Genomic DNA, 12,036 nt, shown 5'->3' on the forward strand with positions numbered 1-12,036 from the left:
CCTCACTTTGTGACACAACCTAGAGAAATTTCTCATAATGGGGGAAGCACAAGTGGTAAGACACTAAGATGATCCCTAATAATTATAATTTCCTTGTGTTTCTTTTTACAGTTTATCTTTGAGTCACACATAGAAGAAAATGAAAATGTTAAATGCGGGTGCAAGTTTGTGTTCAGAGACAAACACTGTACATGTGTGGGGTGGCTATGCACATATTTATATGCACAAGATAATGGACTGGGTTTGGATATTTGGAGTAAAGCTGGAAAACATGCTTAGGAGTTAAAGCCTTACTGCATGCACTGCTCCAATTATCAACACTGATTTGCCTTTGCTTTATGGATCAGATCCAGGAATAATTGTATGTAATACTTGACAGAAGAGCCCTTACTGTGTGCAGTAACGTGTCACTTGGGAGTCTAGAGAGCACTTGACAGCTAGATTCAGGCTTGCCCAGTGCCTAGTTCAGGTACAGAAATGCTGGATTATAGAAATGGCCACCAGCCTTGGACCAGGCAGGTGCCTTTGAGGGGGCAGGCACCATCTGTGTTTCTATAACATTCATTCTGCCCCTCCAGCAGAGCCATGAAGGGGTGCAGCCAAAGCTGAGGGAAAGCTGGCTGTGCTAAAGGCAGGCTTGGATCCACTTTCCCCTGTCATTGGAGGATGCTAGGGTCTGGCATTTGGGTTCAAGCTGGTGTTTTACTGCATAGGTTGCCCAGGCCAATAAACAAAGCTGGCTACAGCAGCCCCAGCTGACACTGGCATTCTCCAGTGTATATAGCTGGGATTGGATTGATTTAATCCCTTGTTTGGATCATTAATTTCTGCACTAAGTCTGAGGGCAGACAGGGAGCATGATGAGAAGCTGATCCATTGCTTCCCAGCAGAGGCAGCTCAGGATGTGCACAGCTCAGAGCAAATGGTATTGTACCAACAGGCCAGGCTGTGCACACATTAAGTGCTGAATCAGGCTCAGAAAGAAGGCCAAGTCTAATGCACTGTACTTAAAATGCTTCCTGAAAGGTTTTGGAACCCTCCAACATCAGTGGAGATCGTGTTCCAAAGAAATGGGTTCAAAAGAGGTCAGGACAGGTTTATTTTTATATTGTGAAAAAGCCAGAGGCACTTAAAAAGGTTCAGCAAACTGCTTGGCTGCCATTAAGGAGACCTGCAGTGCCACTGGGAAATAGTGTGCCTAAAATCACAGGGGGACAGAGCTTCCAAGGGCAACAGTGCTGCTGGTTTAAATCACTGTGACCCCACAGCCCACTGCACACACAGTATCCATCCTGACTGGGAGGGAACTATAAGCTCACAGAAACCTCAGCCTTCACAAGTGAAAGTATTTATAAGGGAGAAGAATAATTAGGAAGGATGGGAAGGAACTGGTGAAGACAAAAATTATTCTCCTCTCCTCTCCTCTCCTCTCCTCTCCTCTCCTCTCCTCTCCTCTCCTCTCCTCTCCTCTCCTCTCCTCTCCTCTCCTCTCCTCTCCTCTCCTCTCCTCTCCTCTCCTCTCCCTCTTTGGCAAAGATTTCCCTTCTCCAGATGCTGACAGCAGGCATGACAAAGCCCATGGCTGAGATGTTTCTGATCTCCTCTGTTCCTGATAACAGCTTCTCTCTCCTGAGACAGCAGCTCAGTTTTTCTGGAGGAAGCACTGCTCTCACAGCAACATGAAGGGGTTTTGGGCAGCAGAGCCAGCTGTGAGGCTGCTGGGTTTTGGGAGGACAGCTGTGCCAGGTCCTTGAGGGCAGAGAGCCTTTGAGGGAGCCCAGAGAAGCGACTGGAGTGAGGTGCCACAGGAATTTGGCAGACACAGATAGCACCTGCCAGGCAAAAATGGGATGTGAAAAGCTTTGCAAAGTGGATGTAGGAAATGCTGGGCTGAGGGGCAGCATCCATGGGATCAAGCTGGTGAATCCAGCTGCCTTAGCTCCAGCTCAGTGTAAAGGCAGAATGCGTGATGGTTAAAGGAGACCAGATGCAGAAATAGTAGGTTAACAATTGTGTGATGCCTGCAGTATGTTATGTTTATCATCTATTAGTGAATTACTGTCCTCCCTCTTCCTGTCTCCCATCTCCTGACACTTGGAATCATTTTGCTGTACTGACATGCCTCAGTTTAGAATAATCATCTGTATTTCTCATGAGTCTGGCCCGAGGGACAGTGGGACAAGCACATAATTCACTGGCCAGAAGCAGAGGTACCAAGCACTCCTCCACACAGACACCCACTCTGATTCTCAGGTGGCACATGACAAACCCTAGGGGGGAGAAATTGTTGAAGTCTGATATGGTGACCTCAGTACTCAATAACAAAACATTGTGCCCATGTTCACCTTTTGCTTTCTATAACCTGTCCTATATTTATTTTAATTAGCCACCAAATCTGGCTAGCTGTGTCTGGGGGCTTCCTGGTTAAAGTCTGTTCCAGGAGTAGGTCAAGCCAGCCTACCCTTAAGAGAGGCATGAATTGCATCCCTCTGAATGCTGTGCCTGTGAAGTGAATCTGAGAACTCCCTGAAGTCTCTCAAATGGGATTATTCTTCTCCCTGCTCAGCACCTGAAGCTGTTTTTAACATTGATATGCCAAAGCAGGTATCTCCAAGTATGTGAGAAGTAAACACAGCAGATTTGGGAATGAGGTATGTCTGCAAAACCCCTGTGCCATGGCCTCTCCAAAAGGACATCAAAGAAAATGTGATCAGTGAGAAATGTCTGGTCAGCTTAACCATTAACAGACTGAACTATTCAACCTTCTTTATAAAGGCAAACTTGTGGGCAGCTCTGGTGGGATGACATTTTCCTTGAGTGACATCACTCTACAGTAATTTCTTAAAAATACTGTGATGAAACATGCAAGGAGAAAAGTATTCTGGCCTTTCCAGACACCTGTGAGTCATCCTAGACTGCTTTTTCTACCTCCAAATAGAGACAGTTAGAAAAGCTGTAGCATTGACTGAGGCATTAATACAAAGAGTAATTAAAACACATTGATGATATATTCTGGATCTCTAAACCTTTCAGGCAATCAGGTTATTTCCCAACCCCCCAACTTATACCCATTTCACAAATTTTATTTATTGTAAATCTCCATCCTTTGCAATATTAAGGCATGCCAGCTTAAAACACCTGATTAAATGCTTTCCTGGGTTTGGAGTATTATTGTTCTCCAAAATGTGGCACCTTACTGGCTGCATGGGGGAGCAAATCAGCCTCAGACAGGAAACTCTACAAATACAGCTTTCATGTCCAGAGGACGTTGTGGCTTTGGTCATTGTTGTGCATGTGGCCCTGGTGACAAAGGGACACACCTCCCCTTTAAGCTGCTGTTGAATTACAGCAGGTCCTAGTCCTTCCCTGGTCCTTTTATCCTGTCAGACTGCAGGCACAGCTGGAGTGTGGTGGGGACACAGATCTGTCTGCACTGGGGAACGTGACTGATTTGTCTTTTGAGTAACTTGCCCCATCCTTGCTCCTCACACACACATTTGCCACCCTCCCAGGTAACAAAGGCCAGCTTTGTGCCCAGCTGATGCCACCTCATCTGGTGGCCCGCATGGAATAGAGCAGTTCTGTGGTTCTTTGGGTAGATCTCCTTAAAGCTGCTCAATGAGGGACACAAAGGAAATCCTTTCCTACTGCTCCAAGGCAAAATGCTGGGTTTGGACGGACAAACAGTAACACCTGTCCCTCCAGACGGGGTATCGGTGCAATTTATTATTGCAATAATAAAAACTTGTGCACAATGTTCACCTTTTGTTTTCTAATAGCTCTTCTTTGTTTATTCAGTTTAATTAGCCACCAAATCTAGCTGTTCTAGGGGCTTCCTGTCTCAAGTGTCTGTTCTAGGAGCATGTAGGTCAAGCCAGCCTTCCTTTAAGAGAGGCATGAATTGTATCCCTCTGAAAGCTGTGCCCACGGAGTGAATCTAAGAACTCCCTCAAGTCTCTCAAGTGGGATTTTATTCATCTCCATGCTCAGCATCTGAAGCTATTCAACCTGGGGTAACAGACTGTTCTGGAATGGTGAATCTTTGCATCCCTTTTCCACTTTTACTCCGTGTCTGTGTGCAAAGACTGGAGGCTGTGACTCCCCCCTCCTCCCACTAGAACATGGACCACATCCACACATTCTCAATCCGTCTGTCTGGATAAGTGACAATGTGAGTGATTCCAGGCAAGGTGGAACATCTTTGAGAGAAAAGCATGACATTGAATCTAGTGTTTGACAGAGCGGTGTGTGGGTATCCCTTGAAAACTGTGAGCAAACATGACCACAGACAGTTCAAACAGAGACTCTGTTCTCTACAAATGTGCTCTTCTAGATTAAGAGACTGACCTGAAGATGTGCTCTCAAAGGACTGAGCTGAAGATTTTGAAAGAAAGGAATCCATCCAGCTGGTCACAAGGAAGAGTGCCTCCTCGTTACCAATTTTGGCATATTTCTCTCCTCAGCACAAGATTAAGGAGGGTTAAAATACCAGAACAATACATTTCTGGCAAGTGCAGCAGCTGCCTCTATTGTGTCTGGTCAAGAGTTCCTGAGTACGTCAGGATTATGAATCATAAGCAAAAAAGAGAATTCAAAGTTGTGCAGTGCAATGTCTCCTCACAAGCATTCCAGTGCAATCCTGCAGTCTCATTTCTGGGAAATCCCATCCCCTTTGACCTCAGTGGGGCAGAGTAATAAATCTCTGCTAACACCAGAGATCAGGTTTTGTGCGTGCACTGGTCAGAATTCACGTAACAAGGGCTAAACACAGGATGAAAGATGAAGAGGCTGCCAGAGGGGGCAAAACCAGCTGCACAGCACCATGTGGTGTTTAGTTCCAAGAATCCAGTGGCACAACCACCATGGCCCAGGAGCCACCAATACTGAAAAACCACAGGAAGTGAGCACAGATGATCAAGGGCATAGTTAAGGTGCCCATTCCCAGCAGGAGTAAGATGAAGTGCTTGGATAATCTAAGAAATAATCCAATTCTATGCTATGAAGAGGTAACAAAGAATTTTAACAATCTCTAAGGCTGGGCCTGATGTCTTTTTGAAAAGCCATAAGTCACAATGGCTTGGACTGAACACAGGTGACTCTGGAAAATGTACAGTTAACTGCCAAAATTCTGCTGTCCCTCAGTGTCAGATGGGATAGACAGAAAGGAACCACAAGTTCCCTTTACAAGGGGAGCAACAACTCATTTGCACTTTAACTTTGTTATTTCAGAAGTTACATTGTTGCAGTTTTATTCTGGCAGCCACCAAGCACAAAGAGCTGTGCAGGATATGGGCACAATCTTGCTTATTATGGTAAATATTATCACTTCATTACTCTAATGATCAGATTCATTTCTGACTCTGCTCCATAGGATTCTTCCTGATAGATTTTCTCTGAAATGAATGGTTTTTTGCATTGTAGCCTACAATTTACTGTGTATTCCACAGCCCATCAAAGTCAGGCCTTCAGATGGGGTTACACAACAGACAATTAAATGTGACCTAGTCATAAAGAACAAGTCACACAGTTCAGGATCACTGGCATCTACAGATGCCGAGCCATTTTGTTAAATCATACAAGCTCATGACAACTTTTGTGAAGAGAAAATTGATCCCTCACTATCCAGCTACAACTGAGATTAAAACACTGCCTTTTATCATGCCCCACCTCCTGAATTCCTTCTTCTGTTAGACAGGTTGGCAGGGATTTATTGCTCAATTACTTTTAATTGGTCAATTAAGGACCAGGTGGAAGGAACCACACAGGTGCAAGTGGATCCCAACTCATTCACCTGAAGCTGCTTCAAAATACCTGCAGAGGAAGCAGCCAAACATGATTGTTCTCTGCTGAAAAATACTAATGCCAGAGCAGATTTGCCCTTTGCACGCTTGAGCACACCAGAACAAGTCAGAGCTGCTCCTTCAGCCTCACTGGAGAATTTCACTCCCTCTCAGCACATAAGCCAGCCTGTTGGAACCACAGGAAGGATTTCTCTTGCTGTTGACCAACACCAGCAAGGGCAGATCCCACCCCGCGCTCCCCATGGATCTGTCTGGCACCTGAAAACCTCAGGCCTTATAGAGTGCCTGGGAATGTGAGTTCTCCTTTGTTGAAGCACTCAGGTTTGGGCTCTTGGATGCCAGAAGCAAGCTGGAACACTCTACCCAGATCCACTGTAGGCACCTTTCCATAGCTGGCTCCCACAGCACAAATTAAAACCATGTAATTTGAACCAGTTCCATCATTTTATGTTCAACTCAGTGCCTTTTGGGGAAGGAGGACGACATCATGCATCCTTTAGTAATCAAATTTAGGTGTGACTTGGCTTCTCCATTGCTGAAGGTGAATGCACATCCATGCTGCAGCCCTAGCCCTGACTGACGCTGTGGGGAGCAAGGAGGGACACCAGGACATCTGCTGTGAGGTGGCATTAGACACTCACTCACTGCCCTTGAATCAATCCAAGATGTTTTTCTTCTTTTTTTGCAGTGTTTCCCTTCCACGATTTTACACTGTGCCTCTGTAAATCCCACAGGAGCTGCACAGAGAGGCACATGCTCTGCTTTGTGGTGCTGAGGACAGTCAGGATGCCTCCTTAGCTTCACACACACGTACCTGGGATTAGGGAAATACAGGATCTGCTTCCACTCCATCAATCACCATTTGACAACAGCTGGATGATTCTGGTCGCTTTTCTGTAGCTGGACAAATTACTGCACTCTCACTGCAGTGCCACACAGGGAAAGCTTCCTGGCAGCAGCCTACTGCTGTTTTTAGACCCCCACCAAGAGAAAATCTCTATTGCCAAAGCTATGCCTTCAGTCCCAAGTCCAGTAAACATCCAGGGTTCTTACTGGCACCTCTGAACACTGCCCAGTTTTCAGAATAAATCCTTGCTTATATTGTTTGCTGACATGAGCATTCAAAATAAAATGGCAGGCTGACTGTTAGAAGAACCCACACTTTTTTTGATACCTCTGCAGAGAAAACAGGGAACAAGATTTTTTTTTCTTCTCAGCAAGGTTTGTTAGGTTGGGAACAATTGTATCCTGACTGCCCTGACATTTTTGCTTCTGTATCGACCTTCTTCAGTGCTGAAATAAAATCTGCCTTCCCCTGTCATTCCCAGGGGAAGGCACCAAGCACAGATACTGTTACTTCTGCCTATTCATCATTCTGCAATACCTGGAGAAAGCACCAGAGAAACTCCTGCAGAAGCCGACCTCCACAATCTCAAGTGTAAGAGCCCTCTTCTTCTGAGCTCTTAGCTTCAAAGGTGTTGTGCTTCCTTTAATGAATGTGGCTTCTCTCTCAGGTCATGGCTTGAGAAAACAATTGGGATTTTTTTGTAGCACTTGTGGAAAGTTAATGTGCATTCAATTGCTTTCCCACACAGCCATAGAATGGAGTACATTTTTTCCTGAAAGAAGGCTTTTATTCCAATCTTCTCTTTTTAAGTGGGCAGGGTGGAGGAAGGATGTCTCAGAGCAAAATTACACAGTCCCTACTCAGCTGCAAATTTCTACTTCACAAAATTATTCATTTAGGCCATCAGTGAAGCGTGTAAGAGGCTAAACCCAGGACCCAATAAATATTTACAGTAAGCAAATATCAAGTTAAAATGGTCAGTGGAAAACTGTTTGCACTGTTGTGTTATGCTTTTTGAGTGTTAGGTACAAACGAAATTCAAAAGAAACATGGTTCTGGTGTAAACAGCTGTAAAATAGACAATCCTTTGTGCTCAGAGCATGAGGTGAATGTGTTCAGCTGCTTGTCCATGCCAGGTGAATGAGCAGTAGCAGCAAGAATATAAAATTCCTGGTCTAGCTACAGTGAACAAGCCTACTAGGCTTTCCAGGAAACAAAAATAAACATAAAACCTGCATCTAAGTGTACACAAACAGCATGTAGTCATTGTCAAGCTGCACGCCTTCAAAGCATATTCCACTAAAAACATTGAAACAGAGAGAAGCTCCCTGAAGATCATTTCCACTGTGGATGCCACTTAAGGCAAGCACCTAAAACTGTGCTGACATACCTGAAATGTATGTGAACATAAGCTGGCAAACTTTGTTTTCTGTGCTCTTTGTTGCTAGAACATGGGTTACAGGTAAAAAGTTACTATCAGTCAATCAATAAAATGGTTTTAAGTCAATAAAAGTCATTCAAGCGTTCTTCCACAGATCTTAAAGAAAAAGCTAGAATAAAATTTTTTCTCTAGCCTCAGGTTTAATCCCTGAAAATTGCACTTTTGTTATTTCTTATGTAAGACTATATAACAAGCGATGTAAAACACAAATACAATTTCTTTCTGTAGAGGAGTCTGCCTTTGTCTAACAGTGAGTCAGCATCATCTGACAGATCAATTTTCTCTAAGTGTAGGATGTGGATTTTGCATATCACACTCTCCAAGGGCACCTGTTGGAAACTTGGGTCGCTACAGCGTGGAATTTCACACCACACATAAGGTCAACTCAGTGGCCTCCCAGCACATCACAAAGTCTCATCAATAGGAATGAGGCTGATATGAGATACCTCAAGTTTTCTGCCCTCTGGATCTGCCTTTCTGTAACGGGGACACGGCATTCCTTAACACGTGGTTGGTTCTTTCTGAAGCTGTGCATCTCTCGTATCCATGGGTTCAAGAGGAGGGTCCTCAGGAGGAGTCTAATTCCACTTCCTGAGCAGAGGTCAGTCAGCTGTGAGGTCAGATGAGGCTGGCCAGAGCTTTAAGCAGCCAAGTCTTGAAAAACCTCCCAGGATTTTCAGCTTCTCTGGGGACTGTGTTGCAAAATTTATTTGTCCCAAAATGGAAAACGCTTTTCCTTGTGACCAGTCTGAACCTCTGTTGTTCCAATCTCTGTCCACCATCATCCTCTTTCTGCCAAGCACCACTGCGAACAGCCTGGTCCTGATCCATAAGCCCCCACAGGTGTGGGCAGGCTGCTGTTAGGTCTCCCCAAAGCCATCCCACAGGCAGGCTGCTCTTAGGTGTCCCAAAGCCATTCCTGTTCCCAGCCTAGCTCCCTCAGCCTCTCCTAACAGGGGATGTGCTCCAGCCCATGCTGACCCTGGGGGCCCACAGCTGGTGGGAGTGTTCCAGGTGCACTCCAACATGTGCTGAACACAGGGAAGTGGTCATTTTCTTCTGTGCTCCCCCTAACACAGCCCAAGATGCTGCTGGCCGGTTGTATTCCTGAGCCAGCTGCTGGCTCATGCTCAGCCTGCTGTGTACCAAGGCCCGAGCTCCATCTGAGCAGAGCTGCTCTCCAGCCTGCCAGCCTGTATTGTTGAAAACTCCCAAAATCTTTTGGTATCAAGTCTGTGGCACTGGCCAAGACACTTTTCCCATGCCACACACAGCAGAAGATCCCAGCTTCCAAGATCATCTGCATTAGAAGCCAAGATTAACTCTATACAGACATTAAGCTAAAATAATGTCAATGCACTTTCCGTAGTACCTTTACAAACAAGTGTACAAATTCCTCTGTATTCTTGTCTCTGAAAAAGAGAACAGCTGCTAGGAGGTGTTCCTTTCCTCCAAGCATAGTTGTTTATAGTAAAGAATACTAGGCTTTGATCAGTTGCTTATGTTTACTAAATTGATTCCAACATCTTTGCCAGTGGGCTGTATGGATTCCCAGCATGAGATGCTCCTGAGATTGTTTTTCAATGGAATTTTCCATTATGCTCTGTACTATCTTTCTTCAAAGCACAATTTGTTTACTGGACAGTACTCCTTGTCCAATATAACATGCAGAACCATTGCTCAACCCTTCTGTTTTCTTCCCACATGCTCTACCTCCATCTATTCTCTTGTCTTAACCTAAGTTTCCTTTCACAACTCTCTCACAGGTAATCTCATATGTTTGTTACCAGCTGCTATGTCCGCTTTGTTTCCACCCACTTTGTCCCCCTCTCTCTCGTATTAAAATTTGGGAAGCAGTCAAGGCTTCTCAAGGAAGACACAATGTCACACAGGCTGAGGATGAGCAGAGGGAGCAGCCCTGGCAGGAGGACCTGGGGGTGTGGGTGAGAGCTGAGCCTGCCCCAGCCCAGAGCCCCAGGGCAGCAGGGCAGGGGGGATTCTGCCCCTCTGCCCCTCTCTGCTGAGCCCCCCCTGCAGGGCTGCATCCAGCCCTGGGCCCAGCACAGGAAGCACAAGGAGCTGCTGGAGCCAGGCCAGAGCAGGGACACCAAGGGGATCAGAGGGATGGAGCAGCTCTGCTGGGAGGAAAGGCTGAGGGAATTGGGATTGGTCAGCCTGGAGAAGAGAAGGCTTTGGAGTGACCTCACTGTGGCCTTGCAGTGCCTGAAGGGAGCCCACAGGAAAGATGGAGAGAGACTCTTGACAAGGGCCTGGAGCGACAGGACAAGGGGCAATGGTTTCACACTGACAGAGAGAAAGTTTAGATTGGATATTAGGAAGAAATTGTTCCCTGTGAGGGTGCTGAGGCCTTAGCACAGGTTGCCCAGAGCAGCTGTGGCTGCCCCTGGATCCCTGGAAGTGTCCAAGACCAGGTTGAATGGTGCTCTGAGCAAGCTGGGATAGTGGAAGGTGTCCAGCAGGAGGTTGGAATGAGACGAGCTTTAAGGTCCCATTCCATTCTATAATTCTCTGACTCACACACTTTTTCAAATGCACTGAAAGTAGGAGTGCTATAAATGACCCAGACCCTGTAATCCTGCATGCCTAACAATTCTTGCCTGAGTACAAGGAGATCACTACCATCACAGTGGTAGTGTGTTCTGAACAGAGATGTTCAAACCCCAATAGCAGCAGCTGGACAAATCAGCACATGAAAAAGGGCAAAGGATCCACATCTCCAGCCCCTATCTAATGCTTGGTCCATTAAACAGCTGTAGCAAATCAATGCTTTCCCTATTTTCTTGTGTCAGACCCAATAGAAGATACACACTTTGCTGACCAAGCTGCAGACTGTGAAAGAGCAGGTGAAAATCTACAACAGCTCAAGTGTTGAAACATCTAATATACTTATGATGAAACTTATTTATATCTCTGGTTAAGGTCTACTTCCAAGTGTGACTACTTGATGCTTAAACAGCAACGAGAAGCAAGAGCTTCCACAGTTAGGCAGTATCAGGCTGCAGAAATAGAGCAGGTTTCAAGAATAAAAGAATCGAAGGCTACAAAATGAAAAGAACTGTGCTTCCTGAAGATGTACTGTCTCCCACAGCACCCAAGTTAACAAGTGTGAGGTGATGCACATGTTAAGCTGTAATAGGGTATCTACTATGAAGATCAAATCCCTTTTCCAGCGACATATCTCAATTTAAGACATCTCAAACAAAATCCACAAGGCCCAAACTTTTCCCTTTTTTCAAGTCCATTAATTCAAAAAGCAAACAAACAACAAAAATTCACCCCACCCCAATCCAAACCATTTTGAGAAGCACTGGATGTAGTTTTTCCAGAAAAAAACAAAAGCCAGGCCCCAGGACTGACTTCAAATGAAAATCTGGCCTCTCAAGCCTCCCCAGGACATGGGCAAAATAAATCAAGGACAAGCTGCCATAGGCCTAGGGCTGTACTGTAGTCTGTTCACCCTCCAATCTTTTTTTCCTTCTGCAGAATCTGATAGTACAAGAGTTCCACAACAGCAGATTAAATTTATGACTACAGATATGCACATTTCATAAAATATTATTAAGCAATGAAATACCAGTCTCATTAAGTACTTACAGTTTTAGTATTTGTTAGAGGTAGGAACACCTTTGTCTCTTTTAATCCTCAAAACACTGTGCTGTGCTACACTTGTTGCATGCTAAAGGCATTTTTGAATTGCTCTGATGGTCTGGGTGCATTAGCAATATGTGTAACGTTCAAGTCAATGACAGTGTAGTCAATATATAGAAACAGGTGGTTTTGATCAGGAAATTAGCAGATGTTATGTGGCAACAAACATCTTGCAATAACAAGGCTGGTAATTCAAAACAACAGAAAATGAGCAAGTTTAACCCCAAGTTCATGCTTTGAACCCTACATTAGCTGCTGGTTTGGTGTTGGGGTTTTAT

The sequence above is a fragment of the Molothrus ater genome, chromosome 5 (assembly GCF_012460135.2).
Source record: "Molothrus ater isolate BHLD 08-10-18 breed brown headed cowbird chromosome 5, BPBGC_Mater_1.1, whole genome shotgun sequence".
NCBI lineage: Eukaryota > Metazoa > Chordata > Aves > Passeriformes > Icteridae > Molothrus > Molothrus ater.